Source organism: Lonchura striata, chromosome 10 (genome assembly GCF_046129695.1).
Source record: "Lonchura striata isolate bLonStr1 chromosome 10, bLonStr1.mat, whole genome shotgun sequence".
Classification (NCBI taxonomy): domain Eukaryota; kingdom Metazoa; phylum Chordata; class Aves; order Passeriformes; family Estrildidae; genus Lonchura; species Lonchura striata.
The window spans coordinates 21,139,614-21,167,526 of record NC_134612.1 but is presented as its reverse complement, the minus strand read 5'-3'; the positions used below and the strand labels follow the sequence as shown (position 1 = coordinate 21,167,526).

The 27,913-nt window shown below is 39.8% G+C and overlaps 1 long non-coding RNA gene across 1 annotated transcript; it reads right to left on the bottom strand.

Annotated features, from left to right (window-relative positions):
• On the bottom strand, positions 1-25,082 carry LOC110480357 (uncharacterized). The gene is made up of 8 exons (XR_004148660.2): positions 22,950-25,082; positions 22,300-22,392; positions 18,545-18,747; positions 11,871-12,034; positions 10,854-10,977; positions 9,411-9,529; positions 8,753-8,843; positions 1-1,194 (listed from the first exon to the last, which is right to left on the bottom strand). It is a non-coding gene; the product is annotated as an uncharacterized LOC110480357 (long non-coding RNA).
• Between the last annotated feature and the right edge of the window lie 2,831 nt (positions 25,083-27,913).

Here is a 27,913-nt window from a genome sequence, read left to right as displayed (position 1 = left end):
TTATAGTTCTCCAAGTGTTTATAAAGCTGGATGCATAGTTCTAGAACAGACTTTGTCCTAGGGAAACTGCTGAGCACAGCTTTTATATTGTTGTATTAATGCATTTTATTTACTGTGAAATGTTCACATTATTGAATCCCATTTTTCTCACAGCTGGTCATACTGTGGAAAGCAAACCATCCAGTTTAAATAAATAAAACAATACCATTGTGCTGGTAAGTCAGAAGATAGCAATTCTGTGTAATGGAAATGCAAATACAAATGCAATTTTTATTTCATGGATAAATGGAACTTGCAAAAAGGTGGTGCAATGTTTTTTCCCTCTTTTGTTCATCTCATCATTAGGTCACACACTAACCCCTCCTTCAGTCACCATATTCCATATGTTTTGGTGCACTTCAAAAGGGTTTATGAACATTTCTCTTCTGATCTAGTAGCTTGGTGAGCAAAGGTTGAGGGATTGAATTACACAAGGTCTCCAAAAGTTATTTCATAGGCACATCCTCTTCACTGAAGATTACTTGAGATAATAGCTGTTTGCCTGTGGGTCTCTTTTTCACATTGGAGAGTATTCTCAGCACAACATCCTTATAGGCTGCTCTCAGCACTCCAAACAATAAGCTACTTACTCACTCTGTCCTCCCGCTATTTTTGCACTCATTAATTTAAGAATAAATCTAATAACAGTCTTAAATTTCCAACAAACATTCCTATATTCCTTTAAGTGGTCTAAAAGATGGTGAATATTTTGCTAATATTGTTTCTTTTGTTTTTGTTGTTGTTTTTCCTACAAACATGATGAAGTGTAGAAACGTCTGGTGTTATGAGAGTCAGGATTGCAAAGTTAAAGGTAATTACAGGTATAATTAGTGAGGGGCAGGAACTGAAGGCTCTGCTGGGCAGATTCTGAACCACAGTGCAATGCAGAATGAAGAACTGAAAGCCTGGGTTTAATGGTTTTCACATGAATCCTCCTTTAGTACTTTAATATGGGCACTGTCCTTGAAGAGAGGGGCACAATGTTCCTCCTCTGTGGTCCTCAGCTCTCAGGGATGTGGGAGACTCACTTGGAGCAGCAGCTGCTTTTCTTGGTGCTTATCCAAGGCAACTGGAGCTGTGAAGCTTTTGAGGATCACCTTTCACATTAAATCTGTTTTCTTCAGGAAATAAATTCTCACTTCAGCTTGGCCTGTGCTATAGAAGTACACAAATCAAGAAACATTTCTGATTGAAAGGGCATATAGAGATTGCTCCCGGCTACTAATACCATCCTTGTGTGAAACAAAGAGAGATAACCAAGAGTGGGCTCAAAAGTGATAATACACACACAAAAAAGTGCTATTTTTTCCAAAACAGTACACTTTCATCACCACTAGCTCAGAGAAATTGTGTTTTCTTTATATTTTAGCGACACTTACAAGGATTCCTGCTAAACGATCTAAAAGCAGAATTCAGTACCTGTGTTAAAGCTACAGGATTTGAAAATAAGCTGATGAAGAGCTCAAAGATCTGGATGAGACAGGAAAAATATTTTTATTTCAATGTAAAATTAATGCTGCAATGCACAAAAAAAATTCAAACTATCTTCTAACCAAGGACTTATGCTCCTATCATCAATATCTTTGAATCTGAACTTCATTTTATCTGCTAGCTATTCAATTCCCTTCTAAAGGGCAAAAAAACTTTCCATTCGTTTCAGTGTGGGCTAAGTGAGGTGTCATGGACAAGGTGAAAAAGATAAATGAGCATTTACAGAATCAGATATGAGCATTCCTGAGTCACAAAGGGATGATATGGTAATATCTAGCTCCCAATGGGAATGCTGAGCACCTGGAGGATGATTTTCATGAGGATGTGTCCTGCCCTCCAGCTGGGACTGTCCCCTCTGAGGTCATAATTGTGTAAACAGCCACAGCTGCCTTACACAAACTCCCCCTCAGCAAGACAGTGATGAAATGGCACCCCAGAAAGTGGGGTACCCCAGTGTGGGCTGACTTCTGCACTGCAGAATAAAGCCTGAACCATTTCTACATCCTCTTGACCCAGGAGAATATCTACATATCTGAAAGATCATTTTCAAATTCAATTTGTCCTCTATATTCTATAAAGGTATTTCTTTAATTCAGCATGGTAGAACCAAGTATGTAATAAGGCACTTCTCCTTTCATGCTTTCTAAATAATACTTTCCTGAGCTAGAGGTAAAAAGGTTGTGATCTGCAGGAGATAAGGGTAGCAGATTGTCCAGTAATATGGATCATTTTTCTTGCCTGTCTGGAATTTTTATTGCAATGCTAGATCCTCCACAGAGCAAAGAAAATGACAGGGAAAGCATCGACAGCATTCTCCAGTGCCTGCTGAGGTCCTTAGCCTTTAAATATTTCAGGCAGCATCTCCGATTCAGAATGAAAATGGACAAATGAAAACATGAACTGAGTTCTTCAGGAGGGGAGTTGCGGGAAGAGCCAGAGATGAGATTTATCAGGGTATGGAATAGGTTTCTAGTGGAAAGTTATGGCAAATTAGCCTGAATATAGTACTCAGATATATGGCAGGAAGCAATTCCAGAGAGTTATGGCAATAAGCAAAGTAGCCTGCAGGTCTTTTTCATCTGGACAGCTTGGGAATGAGTCTGTGATTGGTTTCTCTCATGGCACAGTCTGCAGCTGGTAAGCAAGGAGGGGAAAAAAGTCAATATTATTTTTTTTTTTAAGTGTTCCCATTATTTTGCTCTTTGGCCAGTACTCATTACTGTGTAAGTCAAGTTTTCCACTTATTCCATAGCACCCTGAAAACAACCAATAGCCTCTTAGAGATGGTGTCAGGAAAGTAGGGCAGATTCAGGAGGGAAAGACCAAAACTGCTCATCTCATCACTCCCCCCTGCCCCCATTACAAGAGCACTCAGCTCAAGAGGATGTTTTTTTTCAGGCCATGTTCAATCTGCTGCAGTTTCAAAAGTCTCAAGTGATAGGGAATATTTTCTCACCGTTTACTGGGATGTTGGAGTGTGTCAGCTCCAACTAATAAATATCTGGTTTGATGGTGACATTTACAAGTCTCCTGCCCCACTGAGCTCAGTGCACAAGTCAACAGCTCACATCCCAAAGTCAGTTCCTTAATTAGCTTGTCCTTCCTCCAGAGATTTGTCAGGAATTCTTCTGATGATGCCCCAGACAGATGTGGTACACCAGTGAAGCAGATTTGCCTTCAACAGGGATTTCTGTGTTCCTGAGGGCACCTGACATGGCAGGTGGAGGTGACTCAGCTGCTGTTTCAGAGCCTGTTCCTCTGACCCCCACAAGGTTTTCCTAAAAATCCATTTGCTTGACTGCTATCCAACATTTTCATCACATATTCAACAGAAAGAAAGAAGCAAAATCTTCCCTTGAATAATGTTCTGTATTATTGAAGGCAGTTTGGGGAAAAGATCTTGTATCTAGGACAGAGTAGAATATAAATTAACATGGAAAAGACAAGAGGAAGTTTTACACAGTATATGGAATCCAGGAATTTTTTCATAATTAAATTCTTGCTTCTTAAAGAGAGATGGGCTCTTTCTCCTTCTTCACAGATTTCCCACTGAAATTTTTTTATTAGCAGTCACAAGACAGGGAGAGAAGAGACCAGAAGATCCTATGGCTCTTTAATTGTACCTATTCTTCTGTCTCCTTCATGAAATTATTATTATAGCCAACAAATAAATATAAGCTTCACACTTATGGAATGATACCTTCTTTACATGCAGAAATTAATTATAAATCCTTCCAAAGTAAATCCTTATGATCTCATCAAATTACTGTATTAAAAAATCATCACAAAAATATCTTTCCATGTGAGACTCTCAAATATATGAAATGTAAATTAAGTCTCAGAAAGCACCCTGAATGAATGCATTAAGCCCATTCTGTGGGTGGTTATACAGACACTTTGAAAATTTTTTTTGTTCATATCTTCAATCACCTAAAGTGGCACAACAGTAAAACCCTCAAGCCCTCCATCTTATTTGCTGCAACCATGGCACAGAAATCAGACAGGAGTCTTAAGAACAAAACTACTCAGAGATTTCATTAAAATATTTTATTTCTGAGCACTCGAAGTAAAAAAAAAAAAAAATCCACAAAAGACTCAACATGTTGTTTGATCAAATAACTGTTTAGAGGATAGATGCAGAAGGGAGCATCTCAACCCTGAGAAATGTATCCAGCATACATAAGACCAAGGTAGAAAAACATCTACTAACACTAATCCACAGTACTACCAAAGTGTCTGAAAATGCACTTTCCTAGAAAATCTAATATTTTATCTAAAGGTAGGCAGGTATTTCAGACAGAGGCCTGTCAGTGTTTTCATTAACTTAAATGATAGAAGACTGTACTCATGTAAAATTTACAGTGTACATTAAACCATCAAGGGGAACAACGTTCTTGAAGCCAGAATTAAGATTCAAAATTATCTTGATAAATTGAAAAAATGGTCGAGATTCAACGAGATGCCATTGGGCAAGTGGCAATGTCCTGCTCAGTGTCACAAGAGAAGAACAGAGCTGAAGTGGCTGTGAGCAGGGCAGGGCTGTGGCAGGAGTGCAGATCTCACCTTGCTCCTTGGGAGCACCACTGGCACACCTGAAACATGGGAAGTTATTATTCTTTGGTTCTTGTCACTGGTAAAAGTCTCATCCAGAGAACATCACTCAGGACAAAGTATCTTGAAAAAAACCAAACCTAAAACCTAAACCAAAAGCTGTAGATAAATTGGCAGGAGTTGAGAAGCATCAAGAGAAACAGGAGTTGTAACAAACATCTCTGCATAAAGACAGAAAAAAGTTGTAGCTTTTGTTTGTTCATTTCCAAGAAAAAGAGAGAGAGAGAGAAAAAGAAGAGAGATGGGAATAATTACAATTTTGATAGTGAGAGTACATTTTTAGTCTATACTCCATTAAATATCTAAAGATGCAACTGAGGACAAACCAACCCCAGAAGGCTGAAGACTGTGATCAGTTTATTTTGCTTAGCAGATATATAAAATGAGTTTAAAACCAAACAGCTACAAGTGCAAGATAAAAACTGTAACTCAGTCCTTGCTCAAGAGATTGTTCTGTACCTTTTTTTACTTCTAAGAAATGCTATGGTACTTGTGCAGAGCAACAAGGAAGGAAAACAGTGGACCTGACATTAATCATACATTAGTCTCCACTTCAAATTTCAAAAAAAATTATCTACATTATTCACCAGATTTGACACTCGACACAACAGTAAAACAAGCACTATTATTTCCTTCTTGTGACTCAACCTACAAAACCTCTCTGATTACTGAGGACAAGACACCAGAATTAAGATTTCATCCACCCTCAAAAAACAAGCTCCACAAAATTCTCTCCAGCTGTTCTTTTCCACACTTCTGGCACACAATGCAGGCTAAGAGCTTTTAGATGCTGAATCCCATGCAATGCTGTTAATAGCAATAAGTATCTCTGTTGACATATTTTAAGGAATTGTCAGTCACAGTTAATAAAGGCAAGCAATAAGGATTAGATTTGAAAAAAAAAATGCTTGAGCTAACATTCCAAGGCTTTTTTTTTCATTTTTCAAACATGTCTGATTTGTATATTTAACAGTGGTATTGACTAAAGACTGGAGAACCTGTATCCTCAGTGGTGGAAATGTAAATGGTATTCATCTTTAGATCTAAGTAAATTAAAGAGCATAATTCCTATGGGCTCTCATAATTAGATATTTAAGGTGGATTTTGGAGCAAAATATTAAGCACAGAGCTGCTTTAGTAGCTGTCATAACCACTGAGTGCTAAGGCAGAAGGACACAGATAGCATTTAGGAATTTTGGTCTTAATGAAAACCTTTGGGATCGGCAGCACTATTCCTCTGGAAATATCCCTACCTTCTGGTGGAATTTTTTAAAACCTTTCCCTGGGTGTCTCGGTGGTTTATACAGTGCTTTTTTTGGGCTGAACAACACCAAGTTCTTTGTTAATTGATCTTTTCAAATAAATAAACATAGAATGAGCAGTTGCAACCTTGGTTCTGCTGAGCATTAACTCCAAGCAAGTGACATGCTGTTGGCATGAAAAGGCAAGACTGGGAAGCAATTGTCCAGAAAATAAGAAAACTCTGAAGAGGAAAGAGAATACCAGGAAGTGATTCTGTCTAGGATCACAGACTTTTGCCTAGGTAAATTAAATAATAGGAAGATATGGGGGAAGGTCAAAGAATGAATGACTAGATGGCAAAAGAGAATAAAAACACAGGACACATTCCCAGCTGCCTTCTGAAATACACTTCCTGCTTCTTCTGCCCAGGAAAAAGGTATAGTTTAACCAGAAATTAAATTCCTGTCACTTGCATGCCTCTTGCCACGAGAGAGGTCCAAGCAGTATTTACGCTGCACATGCTGATATTTTATCCTGTCTGAGCCATTCATTACCTTCATTAGCAGGACACTGCCAGAAGTACTAAAATGCAAGCTATTCAGCCTATTTTTCAGCTTTCTGTGGGTCCTTCCTCAGAGTAAGGGTCAGTGTGTTATTTAATGTCTGATCCCAGTCCCTGGGGCAGCCTGGCCCGTGCTGCTGATCTCAGCTGCTGGGGGTTAGTGATGGCATATCCTGAAAGGAATTTCTGCCCAGTTTGGATGTGGATGAAGATTTTCTACAGATCAAGCATTGGAAATCCCTTAAACAACTAGAAATGCCTCTTCTGAGCTTCCCTTGCCTACATTTATCCTATTTCCTTCTCTTATTTCTATTCCTTTTGCTTTTCTGTCATCTCTCACAATCACAGAGCTGGATGATCTCCCATGGCAGGCACAGGCTCTGAGCAAAACACGCTGAATATTGCAGTGCCTCTATTGAAACGATTCCTGGTAACCAAAAGAATACACCTAAAGAATGTCATTGAAGCATCTGTCGTTCCTCCCTGGGTCACTGTAGAGTAGAGCTGACCATAATACTGGGCTCCTTCATAGCAATAGTGGTGGGCAAAGCACATATTAAAAAGAAAAGCAGATATTTTTAATTAAAACACAATAAATATTAAAGCTAACAATCAAAGAAACAATAAACATTTCTCTCAGAAAAAACAGTTCGGGGAATAAATTTCTTGGAAGCTTCCCTGTGTTAGTCAAGTTTCTCCTGAAAGGAGGCTTTGAACAAGGTACAAAAATCTTGCTTCATTTCAAAGCTTTCCCTATAGAAAACACACCACTTGGTCTTGTTAAAGGGTCTAATTCAGCAAGAAAGAAAGTGAGGCCAAGAAGAATGGTAAACAATTCCTTTCACACCAGGTACTGAAATAGAGAATAGATCCTGCTGTTGAATTAGATAAAGCAAAACGGGGGTGTCAGAGCTGCTCACGGTTATCAACCCCCCCCAGCCACACACCCCGCCGTGCAGAGGGATTTTTGTTCCCTAAAAGACTCATTTGCTTTGCCTGTCCCCTGAGAGGCTGTCACTGAATGTGCACTGGCACTGAGGCTGCCCATGCCTCACCTGGAGCAAAAAGAGCTGGTCTTGCTCCAGTGAGTATTCACTCATTTTGAATTGTTTCCAAAGTCACCTTCTTGACCCTGGTGCATCCTGCTTGCCATTCCCACTCCTGTCGTGTGAAAAGATGGAAAAATACATAGTGACTAAAACAAATCCTGTTCTCAGCTCTATCCAGAACCATGTGTAGGCTTCATTTAAACCTATGTTATGGTGGTATTTGACCCAATGTTTTCATGGTGTTTATTTTCTTCCCCTTGGCCAACCAGAGCTTCAGTGTCCTCTGTCCAGAATTCTCCCCATGTGTTCACCTTCTCCTACCCCAAACACTTGGGACATCAGCTTTCCAGAGAAAGTGCTCTCCTTTTTTAGGTCTGCTTTACTGACCATTCAAATGACGTGAAGTGAGATAGTGGTGGATAAACTGAGAGTTCATTTACCTGCTTCTATTTCCTTTATTTTGTATCTTCTCCATTGTTGTGATTCAAAAAATTTGTAAATATCGCCCAGAGCTTGAATGTCACCCTGCTGACATTCAAATAATGTGAAATTTAGGGACTTAAGCAAAGCATCTACAACAACACTGATGCCTGAATCAGTAATGCCTGACGTGATATTCTACAATTCTTAGAATGAGTGAAGATAATTAAAACATTATTTTAAACAGACTGAAATACTAATTATTGCTTTAGCTGAGATTCCATTTATAGCAAGTTTCATTTAACATTTCATTAAGAAACCAAGAGGTATCATTCAAATATACTTTGTTTGTGGGGCAACAGTAAATTCAATTTATCAGTAAGGTATTCAAATTAATAGGAAATGAGCCAGTACATTTAGCAGAAGAAAGCTTCTTGTCTTTTCTGAAGCTCACAGAAACCAGAAGCAAAGGAAGAAAACAGTAAGGAAAAAACTCCATTACAGCTCAAATTCAAGGCAGCAAATGACAAGATTTTTTTCCCTCTACCCAAGAGAGAAACTCAAATAAAAAAAAAATCAACAAGAAGACCTGACACAGGCTTCCACTTCTTTCCCCATCCACTGAACTAAATCATTCATTGTGCTTTGATGACTTTAAGGAGCAAATGAGTTTTCTTTCTAAGCTAAAGATTGAAAGATGATTGCCTATAGAGTAAGGAATGTCTGAGACGTTTGACAATTCGCCCCATGAGATGTACCCAAATATTTTTGCCTTGAACAAGAGACTACTGGAAGGAGAGCATTGTAGAAGTAATTACAGAATATTGCAGTTACTCACTCTTTCAACTTAACCTGGTCCCTGCAGGTTTCCTCTTTACTCAAGACCTCTGAGGATTCAGATTGCTCTTGTCAGCAGGAGTTAAAGAACACTTAAGAACAGGAAGAACAGAAAATCTTAAGAACAGAAAATATTAAGAACATAAAATCTCACCCTTTGCAAGCCAACCTCATCTGCCTCTCAATCAAGCCTTGCCAAGACCTTTTGGCCTAAAGCCCCAGTGCAGCACTCCTAGAATGGAAACTCATGCCAGGCAAATAGAAATCCTTCCTAGCAGCACCCGAGAAATCCTTACCCTTATTGAACCAGATTTTCTTCAAGAGCTTTGTTCCCCAGATAGCCTACTCCATCTCAGATGGGAGCTCAGGACATTTGGGAAGTGCAGCAGGATGGTTTTTGGAAGGTTGTATCCCACAAACTATTGTTTTTCTTGAATCTTGCCTGCAAATCCCAGGTCACCATTCAAGAATCTTTCTGTGCAACTGATAACATTAAATTGTTCTCAGAACTTCTACTGTTTTCTTCCTCTTGCTCCTATTCTTTTGCTGGTGCTTGCTGTCTCTCTTGTGACTTTGTGGCAGCCATGCACCAGTCACCTTTGAGGTTTTCTTGGCAATGTATCTTACTGTCATTTATTTTTGGCTTTTGAAGTACATACCTTAGATTTGATAAAAGCTCAGACCAGCCAGTGTTTTGGGAGCAGAGCTCATTGGATAGTGCTTGGGTCTTCAAAGACCTGGATTCCTCTCCTGTCTCCAGACCAGGGCCACTCAGCAGCTGTGGATAAGTTCTGTCTTCACATATTTGGCATTAATTTTCAAACTTTTTTTCAATTAAGATCATTCATTCCCATGTGTTGTACAGAACCTGCTATAACGTGGCCCTGATTTCACTTGAGTTACTGATGTATGAAGTAATAACTACATTTTTGAGGGGAGATAAAGGCTGAAATCAGTAGAACAACTGGCAGTTCTTATTAGACAAAAATAAAATTGAATCTCATATTACACACTTATTTCTTAGCTAGTTCTTTCTTTAAGACCTAGTCAAAAATTATCTCCTATTGTAGTGTATAGAGGAAATCTAGCAAATAACCCCATATTTTTAAAACTAGATGAAGCAGAAGGCATTAAAAAAAGAAGTGACGTATGTTGAGACAAGGAACAAAGTTCATTTGCTTATTCTTGGAAGAGTGCAGTAATGTTCTTCCAGTTTTTGAGATTATTTATTTTCTGAAATATGGTTTAGAGTGTATTATGGTCATATTCACAATTGGCCTTAGAGAAGGACACGTACTTGGAGCTTGTTCAGAGTAATTTAATCAATCTTACACAAAAAAGCAACAGCCAACCATTATGGCCCAAGTCAATACTAAAATGATTTCCCAAAACTCATTTCAAAGTCAATTCCAGGAATCAACTGGTAGCTTCAAAACACTGAGGCTCAATAATAAATTTAATTTTCTCTTAAGTCTGTAATTGAGCTTTTTTAAAATAAAAATTACGGTTTACTGCCATCTCCTTTAATAAAATACTGTGCTTTGGGTGGCATGTCATTGTGTTCCTGGTAACTCCTCATTTTTTAACATAAATCAGTATATTTGGTATGGTTGGTACCACCTCATAGTGACAAGAAATATTAACACAGCTCATTTTGTAGAAGAAAAATAAACACATGGCATATATTTAATCTGCCTGCCTGCCTACCAGATGGAGAAAAGAAGGGCCAAGACACTGATGGAGTAACTGTTTAATCACATCAGTTTGGTGGCTTATTTATAAACACAAACAAGTCCACTTGCACCTTTGGGAACTCACCATGTTTTCTCCCAGCTTCTGAAAGTGCATGGTGGTTAATATTCTATTTACAGGTGAGACAGATACGTGATATGATCATGACATAACAAGAAAATATCTTTGTGACTGCTGGCTCACCTGGATATCTGTATCATAACTACTTGAGAGCCAAACTGTTCCATTTCATTCACTGAGAATACCTCTGATTAATTTAAAAATTCTCATGTTTTGATGATTTTTTTCTTGTAAGTTCCATAAATACATCACAAGTACCTCATAGCTTTTCCATAGAGAGCATCACTTACTTCAGCAATACATTTATCAGGTACAGCCAATGGATATTTTGACACTTTCTCCTTCACAGGATGAAGATTTGCTCAATGACAAAGGGTTTTCAGATTTTATCTCAATTTTTCGGTACTTCAGTTCCTGTTTAAATAAATGAAAATATTTTGTGGGATAAAAAGGATACCCAGAGGAGCAGAGAATGGCAAATGTTTGTCTCAGAATACTCAGTGTGGGAGAGGGCACAGATTTTGTTGAACAGTTGACTTTTGAGTTTTGTCTGGAAAAAGGGGGCAAATTCAACTCTTGCAAGAAAGCAGAGGAATGCCCTGTCTGGTCTGTGTCACTGGGTTGTCACTGATGTGAGCTACCTAAACAATCCTCACATGCTCTACAAGTCAGAGAAATCAGACTCGAGGGGAATATTAGGGAACGAGAAGAGGAGAGAGATGTTTTGGAGGGAACAATTAGGATCATAAACAAAAATCCAAAAACAAACACAACTAAAAACAAACCAACAAAAAAAACCAAAAGCATAAAACAAACAAAACCAAAATTTTTGCCAGAACTGTAGGAATGCCAGTATTTCCCTGTCTCATTACATGTGTCCAGGAACATTCTGCATATGTTTTAATGCCTCTGTTGAATTACAGACTTTGTCTGCCACTTCTTCAATATTGTTTTGTATTTTTTGTCCTATTTGCTTTTGGATTGGTTTGGTTTGGTTTTTGTGGGGTTTTGGTGGGTAATGAAAGGAGTGAAAAGTGAGAGAGAGGATCAAAAGAAGAAAAAAATCTTCAATGATCCATTAAAGATATTACTAATACAGTAGGAAGATTACCACAAACTCTACATATGCCTTTAACACCAGAAAAAAAAAAAAAAAAAGAAAAAAATTGTTTGTGTGTTTTCCTAATTTTCCTGGGGTCCATTTAGACAAAAAAAAGAAATAGAATCACATGGAAATATCAATATAAATATGATACCAAAAATAAGCTGCAATTTTTTTTTAAAAAATTACCTTTAGATCTACTTACCCAAGCACCCAATGGATCTTCTATTGCATAGCCTTTAATAAGCATTGGGTTTTCAATAAAAATGGTAATTTAAGCAGAATTTAGGGTGCTGGTGGAGAAAGCACTGGGAAGCTGTGGGCTTTGCTTTGCAGTAGGACCAGACCATCATCGTTGTTGCTTCTGGCCTAAAATCCAAGAGCCAATGAATCACAGTTAAGGTGCTGCTGCCAAGTCAATTAGCACATAACTCAGAAGAAAGAATTAATTATCACAAATTCACCTTCTGCCTTGACATCTGTGGAACTTTCTATTGGGTCATTTTCCTGTGCTGGACTCTTTGGGTGTTTCACCCAAATCACTTCACTCTGGATTCAGAAATCCACAGAAACAAAGCCTTTGGCTCTCTAAAATTTGTTAACTTGTATATTTGGCTGACAATAGACAGAGGATATGTAAGGATTTGACACCAAGTTTTCCCTTCCATAGCTATGAATATGTGGGGCAGGAGGTTACTGAGACCAAGTGGGCAGCTCCAAAATCTTTTCTGGACCTCTGAGAGACTTCTCAATTTCTTATTCCAGCATCCAGGGAGAAAATATCCAGTGCTCCTAAGCCTGTGATCTTGATGAAGACAAATTATTATGACTTTTACTATTCACAGTGCCACAACAATTTTTTCTCTTTAAAAGAAGCTCTTGGGTTTTTTTGGGGTTTTTTTGGGTTTTTTTTTTGTTTTTTTTTTTTTTTTTTTTTTTTTGGTTCTTTATGCATTTTGCAAAAAGCTCCCTATGGTGAGCTCAAGAAAAGTGAGGAGCGAGCAGAATATGCAAGGGTTCTCTCCCCTCTCAGATTCAATAAATGGATCTGTAACAGATGGCTAATCACAAAGATAACTATTAAACAATCCTAGTAATGCTTAGCTCTTCCAGAAACATCATGGAGGGGTATTCTGGCACACTGTGTTCCAGCACTGCCACTGAAGTGAGCCAAACATACTCTGCCCTAGGCTGGTGGAGAGATTGAAAAAGCAGACTAGCTGGTGTCCTGGTGGCTTATTTTGATTCTCTCTAACTGCAACCCTTTATCAGCCATGGAGCTTTATTCAAGACCAGCAAGGGCTGATTAATTGGATTTTCTTGGCAGGTAACCTTTCTTACTCTGCCAATTAATCCAGAAAAAAAAAAAGGGCTACTGATCTCCTGTAGAAGAAACACCCAAGTGATCAAAGGCTGGATTCCCTCTCCCAGCACTCCTGCCAGTGACTGTGTGTGATGCATATGTGATGCACACTGCTCATGTACCATAAACAGGCACATCATCAGGTTTTTCATTCATCTGGAAGTTCAGTGTGAGTGACAGAGGTCCTGGATAGTCATAAATATGGAACAGATGCCCAATATAATCAAATTTATCCTGAAAAATTCTGGCTGAAGAAAGGAAACTTCTGTGTGGTAAAGGGATACAAAAATCTTTCAAGTGTGTGCTGTGATGGACAGGCCAGTGCTTTTCTCTGTGCTCTCTGGCCAATTAGTGTTAAACCCTTTCCTGCAGCTCCCTGTGTTCCATAAGATTGTTTCTCCTCTCCTTCCCTTCTTCCTGCTCCCCCAGCTTCTGATCTATTTACAGAGAGTGAAGTGCAGATGGGCACCCTCTTAGGCAGATAGGAATTCCCTGGAGGAGCAGAGCAGCCCTTGGATGGCTGCAGAGAAGGTGTGATGCCACACACTGTGCATGGCAGGAGCTGAGGGCTGCTGGGGGCTGGATCACATTCCCAGGAACATCCACATCTCCCCAGGTGGTTCTGCTTTGGGTGGCTCATATCCCTCTTACCCTTCTCAGTAAATCCACCCTTCAGTCAGTGACTTCTGCATCAGGAGAAGTTGGGGCTGCTGTGAGGGAGCCAAAGCACTTTCAAAGTAAAGGCAGAGATTCTTGCTCTCTGTGATCCTGTGCTCTGGAACAGGGTCAGCCATAAGTGTCCCCCTTTCAGCCCTGCGTGGCACAGCTGATAAACAGGAATCCTTCTCTCCACCAAGGGGCTGCTCATTTACGTGCTGCCTGCCCCAGGGAGCAAATCTGAGCCATCCAATTTGTCCACCTCACTGCACAGGAACCCTGGGCCCTAATATGGTTTTGTGCTCATTCCTGGCAGCTGGGCTCACAGAGGCAGGAGCTGCAGAGAATAAACCAGCAACTGGCTCTGGCTGAACCCGACCGAAATCAAGGAGAGGAGCTGTGCTTTGGATTCTCCCTGGCTGATCTTCAGCTAATGTAAATCAACTTGATTCTGCTGGCATCAGTGGAAACAAGCTGATTCAGGCCATTTATAGTTTCTTCTTGTTTACTTACTGCATCCTAATGACTGCCAGGCACAAAAACACCTGACTGAGGACATTAGACACAAAGGCTTTATACCCTTAATGCTTTGTTCAGTTAAGACTAACAAAGACAAGGACTTTCCCTTCTGATGAAAAAGCCAGGCCCCTGAACACTTAGCACTAATAAGGTGCTTTTCAGTTTCTAAGTGCTTTACAAACATTAATTAATTATTCCTTTCAACAACACTTGGTTATTTCAGTTACCAGAGTGCATGTTTACCAAGTTAGCTCCATTCGTGCACAGCACATTGCTGGCAGCAGGCAGGAGCAGAAATTGATCTATAACCACATGCTGTAATTTGCAGCAGATTTGCTTCACCAAACACCATCAGTGCAGCTCCAGAAGCAGCTCGGAGGAGTGACCACCCCTCCCCATGTCCTATGGTGGGGATAACCTTTACCTTCCCTGCTACACTGAGCAGAAACAGAGAATCTGTTCGCTGCACAATTTAACTAATTCCATGGAAACATATGTCAAACGGGGGCTTCACACAGCTGCAAGAAAGTAGCAACAAATGTTGTATGTGGCACAAAGAAATACCCATTACACTACAGAGAATGACACAGAGAACAGGCAGATTCCTGCTTAGTGAGATTGCCATGGTGAGGCAGCAGAATTTCCTGCTTGTGACAGTTATTAAAGATACAAAATATTCCTCATCTGTATCAGGAAGTTGATAACAGCTAAAGAAAAAAAAAAAAATCTAACCCAAGAATCAGCCAACCAACTAACGAAAAACAGAGAAACATGACGTAATACCCTACCTCAACCCTACCATGGCCAAGTTCCACTGGAAAAGAAGATGACCAGAAGGCAGGAGCTGGAGTCTCACATCCTCACCTCAAAATGAGGGTGGTGAAACAGTGGAACAGATTGCCCAGAGAGCTGGTGGTTGCCCCATCCCTGGAAACATGCAAAGCAGCTTGGACAGGGCTCTGAGCAGCCTGATGTAGGGGAAGGTGCCCCTGCTCATTGCAGGGAGTTGAACTGGATGACCATGAAAGGTCCTTCCACTCCAAACCATTCTATGATCCCACAATTCTCTGAATCAAAAATTCAATGACCCTGCTCTGTTCAGGTCACACCAAAGACCCACGTCTTGGCTTTCTAAAAGTGCAACCTTAGCCACTGAGGTCTCATTTCTTTTCCTATCCCTCTTTCTCTCTCCCCTTTACACGACATGCCAAAGGAAAGAAATGCTTTCTGCCAAAGTGCTGTCTGGACCAGTGTGTTTCCACTGGAAATGAGGATTTCGGTGATCTGTGACAGATAACAGCAACTATAACCATGGGCAATACCTCTGCAATAGAAAACAAGGTCTTGGGAAGTGTTAAGAGATCACTTTTTAATTAGACATACCCACAATATCTCCAGGAAACAGACATAAAATGCTGAAAATATCAAGCTGATCATAACTATCAGCAGAAACCAGGCACAACCTTCTGCTGTGTCTCCTGTCCAGGTCCTGGTTAGTGAGGGGCTGGTACATGGCAGCAGAACAACAAATGCTGCATGCACCCAAATCTCATTTCATGGACTGTTCAGAGCACAATGCCAGCACTAAGGGGGCTCCAGCTGTTTCCTTTGGCTTCCTTCAAACTCTCTTTGCTCTGGGCAATCAAGGACATGGCTTAGCATCATGTACACAACAGGAATTAAAATTGCAGAGTCAGGAACTAAATCTCCCAGTATCAGTAACCTGCACCCTAGGAGGGATAAGGAGCACCAAATTGTAATGCTCTGAGACATACAGCCTAATTAATTAGCCATCATTCACCTTGTTCATATTTGAAGTGCTTTGTCTGCTGGCATACACTGGGAATGTACTGTAGGTCTCTAAACATAATAAAGACGTATTGGTAAATAGCCTTTTTTGCCTGTATACCTGTATCCATACCTGGGTTTTTGCAAACACTGCTATTTTCTCACAGCCCTGCTCAGCAAATCTTTCAGCTGCATGAAAGGCCTGAGACTGGTTACTGAGCATTATCTTCAGCATGGGTGTTTACAGCTCTCAGCATCTCTCCTGAAAGAATCTCACTGTAATACACAAGTATTTACTGGAACCAGGAAGAAAAAAATCAGTCTATTTTCAGTCTGAATAGCTTAAACTGGGCTCTGGGATTCTTTGATGCTTTGGTTGGGAAGAAAACAAAACCCCTCCTGCTGATGAGTTCTAATTCACCTCCATCTATGCTGGGTACAAAGAAATGGTGAGGTAATCAGACACACTTCTGTGTCAGCTCTGCAAACACACCCAGCCCTCATTTGAGTAAATGGCACATTGCACACTGATGCAAATAAAAGACTTGGGATTATAGTCACTCATCCCAAAACAAATGCAAAAATAATTTCTTTCCTGAAGTGTTGAGATACAAGAAAGTAATTTTAGTTAATGAAATACAAATATCTCTATCTATGGAAATACAATGTAATTTTAACCTTTAAAAATGTTCTTCTTCTGATATATAATTATATTCCTATTTCTGACTTAAGGGAGTTGCATGCAGTCACAGCTTTTCTTCATGTTAATATATAGTTCAGAAAACAAAATATGTCATATTCTAAAGGATATCTTTTCATTGCTCATAGACACATACATATCAATATAATTTTGCATTGATACTCTGTAAAATACTTATATCTTAAAGGTACAATGATTACTGTAATGCCACATGTGACCTCAAAATAAATGTAATAGTACCACAGATGTAGGCTAAGAAGCTTTTTGCAGCAAATATGTTGAGAATTACTCAAAGGGTGCCAACCAGTAACATCTGGAAGCTGTAGAAAATCCTTCCTCCAAGGAAGGGACACACCAGGGTAGTGGGTCATCTCTTCTAGTAGCTATTCCCCATTGCTAGCCAGAACTAGAACTTCTAGAGCAAGGTGCCAAATCTCCATGAGAAATGTGGAATTAGATGGGTACAGTTAAAATACCTTTCCAGTATTCATCAGGAAAATATGTGGCTCAGGCTGTGAAATGAACCATGAGGGAATTTAATTCCTTTTTGAAATTAGGGTTAACAGCCCCTGGTCCCAAAATCACTTTAAATAATTCACCTCTGGATGCTCTCTTTATTCTAAATATCCCCAAGTTTCAGACTTTTGTTATGCTTTTGGTCCCTGCTACATTCCTGGCAACACAAACCACCAACTAATTTAACACATAACAAAATTATTTTTCTCCACCTTTTGAGTTCACTGAGTATTTCCTACCCCCACATGAGAAATGCAGCCAATTAATACAGTCTCCATAGCAATGACTTGTACAAAAGCATCCAAACCCAACAGCAATTTTCAACAATGTAAACCTGTGATTTCTTCATGCCATGAAAAAATTCTTTCACCTTTTTATTTCTATGTAGGAATCAAGAGATAACTTCCACTTGCCTCTTATGATTTTTGCAGGAAAATAGAGCAGGAAAGAGGAATATAAGAAACATGTTCACTCTTGCACTTCTCCAAATGTGGGTGTTGGATGTGTTTGTAACATAACTCGTTGCAGCCGATGGGCACCAAGCCCTGACATGCTCCCGGTCTAATAAAATGTGTTTCTCTTGATACCAAATTCTAATCAGAGGAACTTGCTTGATATATTCTAAATGTAAAATATGTTAAACATCCTAGACTTTGAAAAGGATCATTATTCACTGGCTCCTAATCAAAGCTTTGTTTCGTGTCATTATCTGTTCGGTTTTACACGATTCCTGCTTGCTTGAGTGAAAATGTCTGGTGCTGGAAATTGTCACATTTCTCTCAGAGAAGCAAGGCAAGGAGCAGTGCTGCATTCAGAAAAGCCCAGGCATAATGGCTTGCTTGTTTGTTTGTTTGTTCTTTTGGAAAACTCTGCACTGTTTGTTAGGTTGTAAATTATTGATTTATTTGGTGATTTACTTTGCAGCAAATTGAAGTCATATGCAAGCTAAATACAGTTTCACTTAAGGTAATTATGATGATGGGGACTGTAAAACTTCAGAAATAGACAATTGCATTTACTTGACATGTACACTATAAGCCAAAATATATCCCTCTCCCACTCCCACTATAGAGTAAATGTAACTTAAACTACATTTATTTCATTAACAGCTTCAAAGTCTGTGCCTTTAAAAGCTTTTAGGTGCTATGAAACAATGTCATGAAAATATTTTAGGCTCTCCTGGTTTCCCTGTAGGGAAAGATCACCCCCACAATAACGTGGCCACAGAGGATCTAAACCAACTAATGGGGATTGGGACACCATGACCTGCCCACTTTTTTTCACTGAAAGTCAAAGTACAATTAGTGTTTTCTATTTGAAACATTCACTGAATTACCTTTCTTTTTCTGTACATGTTGGGGCCAAAGATATTCCTCAGTAAAACAGATTTGGAAGGTACAAACATCTGGGTGGAAAAACTGGAAGAGCGTGGAACATGGGCTGCAGCGCACAGAGATCTCACCTGTACCTCACTGGAGGCACAGGTCGGTGCCCCAAGGCTTTCCCAGAGAGAAGAGTTTGACTTTCGGTATGGATTTTCTAGAAATAAAAATACAGCACAGCTGAGATTTGCCTCAGGATCCAGCACAAGTGATTGCACAGAGAGCAGGATGCAGACAATCAAGTCCAAGTTCTGTCCCAGAGGCACAACAGATTTTGGGGTGCTGGCTACCAATTGATGTATGTTACAGCTGATGTTTAAGCTGACTAGGCAGGACACTTATGGCTGCATAAATCTGAAAGTCCCAATCCAGCTGCCTCTACTTTGTGCTGTGAAATCCATGCTGCTGGGAGTGTCCTGCCTGGTCAGATGTCAATTTAGCATGAACAGCCAAGGTGCAAATGCCTGTACTGTGGAAGAAGTGCTACTCCATATCTCACATCAGGGCCTGCAGCAGGAATGGGCTCAGTGAGAGCCAGAACCACAGAACACACAGCATCCCATTCCCACCCTCCAGACCAGCCTCACAGGAGGTCTGGGTGCCTTGAGATCCTCTCTCGAGGACTCTGGACTCTCTCCTGTGTAACTGAGCACCTGAAAGCCCTGACTAATCTGAAAAGACATCCTTCCCATCCAGAGCCCTTGCTTAATGAAATCAGTATTCCAGTCAGCTCCATCACTAGAAAAAGCAGCTGCAGTATGCAGGGGAACATATTCTGTTTTCCTAGCTCCATGTGCTAGCATTTTGCAAATGAAATTTTCTCTGACTTTTAGGCTATATGAAATCTTGAAATTAAAATGAAATATAATTGTCAGTGAATGGAAAGTACTATTTTTTGGCCAGCTCTATTTGTACATATAAAACATCCTAGATGTCCCAAAGTGTCTTTTGTGCCATCTTGATTTCCTTTTTTTTTTTCTTTATTGAGATCTCCAAAGCCAGCTGCTTAGGGGTTTTCAATGCCCAAATTCCCACTCATTATTTTATTTGACACTCAGATCCCTTGAGCAGCGCTGAAAAATTACTAAACCTTAATATCTGTGTGAGACTTCCAAACAACAGCTACAATGAAGAAACTGGTCTTGGCACTAAAACCCAATGAATATGTAAGACAAATTGTGTCTGGAGAGAGCAAACACATTAAAACAGGCTACCAGTAGCATCTTTCAAAAGATATCTAATGTAAGCAGCATATTCTTCAATAGCTCAAGGGGCTTATAGTCAATAAATTTAACAGGTTGCAAAAAAAAAAGTCAAAGCTAAAGTACAGTATGTAAATGGAAGCTGGAGTGCACTCTTCTTTTCAACCTTAGGACAGAGTTAATAGAGGGAAAATGACAAAATACATAAAAAGGAATACACAGGATTTGACAGAGTTTTAACTTCAAGGCAAACTACCAGACTATTTTGGTTTACAGATAAATCAAACAAAGAACTTTTATCAGTTTGCATAAAAGTCTCATTTTCAGCACTGGAAAGATTAGGCTTCAGTGCCTTATTCTGTATGTGTATGAGGGGATTACAAGGGAACTGGTGAAAGTAATGACCTTGCCAGGGATTAGCTTCCACAATTGTATGGTAAAATAGTTGTGTTTTCTATGCTTATGGATTAAGATATTCATTGACAGCTTCTGTAAACTAGTGAAATTCATGGATATTTTCAGCAATAGGGTGATGGCTGCAGCAGTATCTGACAGCCCCATTGCTGCCTTCTGGCACTGCCCATGGGCTGTGATGTTCAGCCCAGGGAGCTGGACCCTCAGCCTTGCCAGATTTGTTTGCAGTGGCTCAGCGTTTGCCTGACAAAAAGGGTTTCCTTTTGGAATTCCCTTTATTTTACACTTGTATTATGGTAATGCTAAATGCAAGTGTCTTGGATCCATTTGGTCCTTTTTGTTTTTCAAGAGCTACACCTGACTCCTCCCAGCTGACCTAAGCAGGGGTGGCCTTTTACTGAGTTACCCCACACACTGACAGCCACACTTGGTTAAGCTGTCAGAAAACTGAAGTGGCTGGGCCATCCCCACTGAGATTCTCTTTCTTCAATGTTTTTTATTTTGCTGTTTCTAAAAAAACTCTTGGGAAGACAGGAACTACACATGTGGGGCAATCAAGACCTTTGTTTTGGCTTTGACAAGCCCAGTCTCTGCTCTGACTAAATGGTGACTCTTTGGATTGAAAGCTGCTGCTCTGAGGAAGGCAGGGCAGAAAATGCTGTGGAGGCTCTTGAAGCCCAAGCCAATATCCTAATACAGAAGACAACAGGCAAAAAGCCCCTCTGAGTCAGTGGTTCAATGTTTCTGAAGACTCTCCAACTAGCTTAATCTTCCCAAGGAAGTTGAAAAAAATTCACCAGAAATGGTCAGCTGCTTGTCTCTGTGCCTGTAAAATGTACACCATTTTCTGTTTATCCTGATGCTATCATTTAACTTTGGAAAGATATTGGAACCTATTTATTGGGCAGGATAGTGAAAAAAAAGGTTCACTTTGCTTATTTGCTACTTACTCAGAGTAATCTCTATGGTAAAATAACTGCATAGAGGAGTAAAGACAATTTTGTTCATGAGAGAAACATTCCCATGAGGGACAGCACAGCATAAATTTGGGTTAGTTTGCCTCGAGCAGTCCCAGCTCACTCTGGCTGGGCTCTCCACACAAAGCAAAGCAGTCTTGTGGCAAAGAAATGAGGGCTTACACCAGCCTATACATATTTTCTTGCACTAGCAGAATTAACTAATATACAAGATTTCAAAGTCCTAGTCAAGATTTCAAAGTCCTAGTCTGTGACTACCTGAATAATTTCTACTACAAATGCAACATGTCAAGATTTTTCTTGGACAATATTATCTGTCAAGTCTACTAAGCTTTGTGAAATAGTGCCTGCTCTCATTTCATGAAAATGGAAAGTGAGATAAACAGAGAGAAAAAAGATCTGGACCTGGGTGGAGGTTTTTTGGAAGTGCAGCATGAAAATGGTTTTAGCCAAGTCCACGTAAGGCAGCCAGCAAAATTGGTGATTAAATCTTCACAATCATAGTGATGGGTATTTGCACTCCCAGTGTGCAACCTCACAGATTATCCCTGGACAGCAGAGGGTCCCTCCAGTGCAACGGGATGCAGCCAAACTTTATGTACAGCAGTCACACTGGCAGTGGCAGCAGTCTGTCTTCAGAAGCACAGAGCACACAGCTCAAGCTGCAAAATTCATTCAGAAAACTGAAAAAACCAAGGAGGTTAACCTCTGCTGAACTCAGTGCTGCTTGAAATGGTTTAAAAATTAGGCCACGTTTGCCCTGAAGTCTTGTAGTGGTTGAGACACAAAAACTCTGAGCTTCAGCTTGGACTGTGCATGCCAGTAATTGGCAAAAAATGAGCTTCTACCCCTGGTCAAGGGAGGTGCTAGGACATGCACAGGGTATGAAGGATGAGCTCTCAATATGGAAAAGTGTTGGGAACTAATCATCCAGGGAACATAACAAGCTAACCAGAAAATACAATAGAAATAGATATCATTCAATGGATATAAAATAATCCCTTTTATGCAGCTGAGCTGAGCGATCTTTATCTCATGTAAGTAATGAAAATACACATCCACTGTGATAGACGTAGTTCTACATATGGTTAGAAATTCACATTTTTTTGTAATTACCTTTTCTCCCTGTTCATTCTTCGTTTCTTTAACATAGTCACCCAGTGGACAGTTTCATGAAGATAACTGTAAGAGCAGAGATCTCACTGTTTTCTAAAGAAAAGAGAAACAAAAGGCTTCCAAGTGCTATATTTACTATACTAAATCCCCAGGTAGTTACACCCACAACCTAACTGCACTGGCTGATTTTAGCAGGAAAAAGCAAAAGGCAAAGATACTCTCTATAACCACCAACTGGGAAATAGACAGGTGGATGCTGTTCTTTCAGAAGGCATTAAAAAAGGGGGAAAGATTAAATGCTTTTGCTTTCCTTTACTGTTGCTTAAAAGACATAGAGGAAACACTTGTTTTCCTTTTAGGGCACTTTTACCAAGTTTTTTTTCCAATGGTTTTGGACCTATGAAAGCTGCCATTAAAATCGTGGTGACAATTTCATATTCTAGAAGGAATCGGAACATGTTATTGTGCATTCCAAAATATATCAACTTGCATATTATTTAACATTAAATAAAATCTGGCTCATTACACTTGTAAACCAAGAAACTTTAAAAACTCTGCATTCTTTTATGCAAACTCATTTATTTGTCTAATCTAATTCAGTAAAGAAATACTGTTTAATATATGGTCATAATAGTTTCTTTATGCCATACCAATCATAATTTCTAATTATAGTTGGGCAAACAGTATTTGAAGTAGATGTGATCTGTCTTTGCTTTGTCTGACCTTTGCCTTTCAGTGACCTGAAAAAAATGTCAATTATTAAACTAAATTATTAAAAAGGTAGTATTCAGTTAGACAGAAAAATACCTCTCAGACAAATGGTATCATATATAGTAAGCAAGGTTAGATGGAGACAGGATATTTAAAACTAGATAATAAAAATAATTTTAGAATCAATAAGGTCAGAAAAGACCACCTAGATCATCAAATTGATTGAGTTTTTAATCTTTCTGAACAAATATATAAATGTTAATGGTAGAAGTACAAACAAATCTGCCTTGTCTTTTCTTACAAAGTGGATTCCAGTAGCTGTAAACATAAATTTGGAGTACATGCTCAATTCCAGTGGCCAGAAAAGCAGCAGGGATCAGCTACAGGGAGACAAAACTGCCAATATAGGGAGAGTCCCAGTTTGGTGGAGAATACTGAGCAGTCTCTTGAGCTATTTATGCATCTGACAAACTTTGAGAAAAGCACTGGAACAAATTCCTGCCTCCCAGGCCCAGCACTGACAGCACAGCCTGGCCAGACCCTGAGCAAGCAGCAGCTGATCAAAGGGCTGTAGCACACAGCTGCTCCCTCACTGAGGACCCAGGACAAGCATTTTTATCTCCTGGAGCCCAAAGGTCTTCAGCATGATGGCATGGAGATGGTTTTACAGGTGGGCACTATTTCACAAGTGACTGGACCCAGACCTGTTCTCAGCTCACAGAGCTGTAATTCTGTGTCACACTCTCTTCCATCAAACCCCCACACGCTGAGGAGCCATAAAATCCATTCAGGCTAGAAGTTTTGTCTTATCAACTCACAAGAATTAAAGCTCTGCAGGTCAAGTCTTGATACTTAATTGGTTTGAAATACCTTTGAAAGTATACAATTATGAGAGAACTCAGCATCATCATTATCATTACCAACCACCCCTGAAAATGCTCCAGAAACGATGCCTTGGAAGGAAGTCAGAGAGATATTGCAATTACCAACTATGTTATATCATTTAAGTATATATTTAGCTTAATTGTGGTAAAACTTGATAGTATTCTGTTGATTTCATAATTACTAGAAAAACTGAAAAATAAAACACATGTCTAGGGGGACTGGGAATTTGATGTGGTTTATAATCAACAACATTGTTCACAATGACAGATCTGAGTATACAGAAATTATTTCACATTGCAGCACTGGTGCTAACACTTGCTTTTCCACTTGCTTTTCATTACCATTGCAAAGTAGTTTTCCTAGACAGTGCTTATTTTAGTCATGGCAGAAACTAATGAATTTTTCAGACTTGTGTCTGGGTTTTATTATACTCCTATACAATCTTTTATTATACTCCTACAAAATCCAGTTTTTATGTATTGTACTATCAAAGAGTGGGCTGAGTATGCCCTTACTTCCCTTTGAATCTTTTTTACAACTTCATCATTCAGAAATTTAAACTTCTCTTGATCCATAATGAACCAATCACCCCTGAGTCTGATCTTCCTTCTCCCTCTGGGTCACTGTGAAAATTATCTGAGCTCATGGGGCACCCAAAGGCTCACTTCTTTGGCCCTGTTGTACTAAACAATGTAAAAACAAGGCTGTAAACAGTCCCACTCTCAAGAGCCTGCAGTCTGGCATGTTTACAGGACAGATTTTAGCAAAGTAAAGAGATGGTTGTGCTGACTCCTTTCAAGCTAACATCGGTATCTCTAGTCTGTACCAGAACGTAAGCACAATCTGTGTTGGTAAGACAAGGGAGCTAAATAAGTGATAGGAAAAGTGAAATTTATAATTCCTCCCTGCACACAGCTGACATGAACGTGGGTATTCACAGCAAGAGACCCAGCAGTGGAGACAAGGGATTTTGTGTGAGCAGCTGTCAGTTTGAACATCGTTTTGCCCTTTCTCAAGATTTGTCCTTTGAAGAGGCACGAACACCACTGGGGTGATTCCCAGCCCTGGTAGACCAGAGCTGCTGGAGAACCTCTCCAGAGGGTGAATCCTGTGGCTGCCCTGGTGCACAGGGAGGAATCCAGCACTGAGTGTATTGATTGGATTTGTGCTGTTGTGTAGAGGAATCTAAAGACATACAGAAATGTGAGAGGGAAACAGAAAGTTTGGTTGGTTGATACAGCAAGGCACCAGCAGCCAACAGACTCTAAATCCTACTCCCTATTTCTTCTGCTGCTTTCACTCACTCAGTTCATTTTGCTCCACAGATCGATTTCCTTATTGGAAAAAAGACTGACAAGGGTCTTCCTTACCTCTGTCTTCCTGTTGTACCCTGTAGGGTCTGTGGAGTGAGTGGAAAGATATTGTGGATGTGAAATGTGTGATTGCTTTTGTGGACACAGGGGTCTCCTGTTACTGATTAGATGGAGCCAGCTCTTCCTCTACATCATGAATGCTGAGCAGGCAGATCCCAACAAAAAAGTTTCCTGATAGGAAGCTGTGGAGAGGGCAGACTTAAGAGAAATATTTTCTGTATGTTCTAAATTTGCTTTTCTCCCTTGTAGAGATAAGGTTTGATTGAGCACCACTTAATGCAGAGCAGAGGAAGGAAAGATATTGTAGAAAGGTAGACACTGTGTTGAAGAAGAACTCTAGAAAATTAAGTGCAATACAGTAACAACAGTAAAAAATCAAGACTTTCACATGAGAAAAAAAATGGGGTATTTCCCACTTATCATCTGTTGTTTCAGACAAGTACACATTACCTACTCCATGCTCCTCTCACAGCCTCACACATCAAAGATACTTGCTGTCTTTTTTAGTAACACTAAAATAGGAGCAATGGAAAAGTAATAATGCTGGTATTTGAAGTTGCAAACAGCAAATTCAGTTAAAACATTTATTTAACTTGAGGGTGGATAACCCTCCCAACTGAGAGCCCCACAGTGATTGTTTAAGACATGGCCTGTGTATTTCAGAACACCAGAGGAAAAGCCAGCCAGGGGAGTAGTTCCCTGGAGAAAGATGGTCACTGCTAGAATTGGTGCAGATCTGCTTCAGAGCAGGTTTAGATATCCAGCAGTGCTCCTGGATCACTCCAAAAAGACAGGGATGTACTGAGAAGGGGAGAACAGTGAGACTCACCTGCTATAGCTTCAGTTTGAAATCTGCCACATACCTAATACACATGCAAAAACTTACTGTTCAGCTTGTGCAAGCTCTGGGGAGAAGAGCAGAAATCCTGTGGAGAAGGATACAAAGGAGCATAAAGCAATCCCATAAGAAGCCAAACTTAAGTTCCAGTGTTTATGGCAGTGATGTTCACATCAAGATCAGTGCTGTACTAATTCACAAGAATGATGAGCACGTTACTACAGGCTAAGGTAATGTAACAACACAGACAACATTACAGATCTCAGTTAATTTCAAAGTATATAAAAATGTTGGCATCTGCATACTTTAATATCATATTTCAAGCAGCTTAATAGAAAATTATAGCCTGCTTTTTAGTAGCATAACCCATAATTTATTTTTCATTAACTGCTCAAGTTCAATTTTGATACTGTAAAGCTAAGTGCATTTTTTTAAGTTTTTACTTTCATCAATCATTTGATTTTCTTCTGACACGTGGCATATCTTATTCAATGGTATTGGCTGCTCTGTTTTTAAATAATATTCTGTTCTCTAAAATTCCAGGAGGATTGTATTTAGACATCTTTAAAAAATGTAGTGACAGCAATTTCAATCAAAAATGAGAGGAAAAAAATACAATTAATAACAGCAACTGAAATAAGTTAGAAACAACGAAGGCAAAAGCAGTATTGGAATACTTTGGTTTCATTCATACTGAAGTTTGTGATGTTGTGGAAGACTTATGTGAGCCTTGTATACAAGTTAATACTGCAGTAGATCGCCATTGCCATCTCCTGGTAAATAAACCATATAACTGTATTCTAGATATTTTTCTAAACAGTCATATATTGTACAACTGTTGAGAGATTATGCCATAAATAGGCAATAAAGGATTTAGGGTATTTATTGTGAGACTATCATTGCATTTTTATTCTTTGCTCACGTAAGACCTTTATAAAGAACTGCATTACAGTTGATAAATAGTGGTATTTATTCCAGTGCACTCTTTATGCGGAAAAGAAATACTAGTTATGACTCTGTAAATTAAGGTGAGACAATGGTTTTGTTGTGATTGAAACAAATAGCAGAGCTGCTTAAGGAAAACTCTCCACAACCAAAATAAATATCCACTCAGAGAGAAGGTGCTGGTTTCCAGTGTGCTGTGATGTGTCTGTGCCACAGTAGTTAACCAAAAAAATGTTCACCAACACCAAGCCATGGCACCCAGAGACAGCAGGAACAGCAGCAGTGACAACAGCAAGCTGTCATTTCACTTGCTGGTATTTCTAACCCTTTTATTTTCTTGCCACTGTCATCATCCTTCCTGCTGTCCTTTCCCATTCCACTCCCTCTCTGCCACAGCTGCTCCTTTTATGTCTCTGTGCAGGTCCCTGAAGCCTCCTGACAAACAGGGCACATCCTGTCCTGCTCCTGCAGGAATGGGAGGGAGCAGGCTGCTGCCCCTCCCAGCAGAGCTGCCTGTGGCACGCCAGAGCCAGCAAACTTCACCTTCTCCATCACCCTCGCAGCCACGTGGGGAAGGAGAATGAGATGTGTCTACAACTCATTACCCTTCGGAGCAGAGAGCAGCACTGGATGTGATGCTGAGCCTTGATAAATCATCCTTTCAATCAAATCAGTAAACAGAGGGAAATGCTGTCTAACTGGCAATAAATTCCAGGCAAGTTCAGCAAGGAGTGACAGATCAGTCAAAAGGCTGTGCCTGGCTCTGTTTGTGTATTGCTTTTGCAATGGTTCTGTCTGCATCAGGGAAAGTGAATTCCCTCCCTTGGAGCTGCGTTGGCTGCCAGCATTGCCAATTAATGTG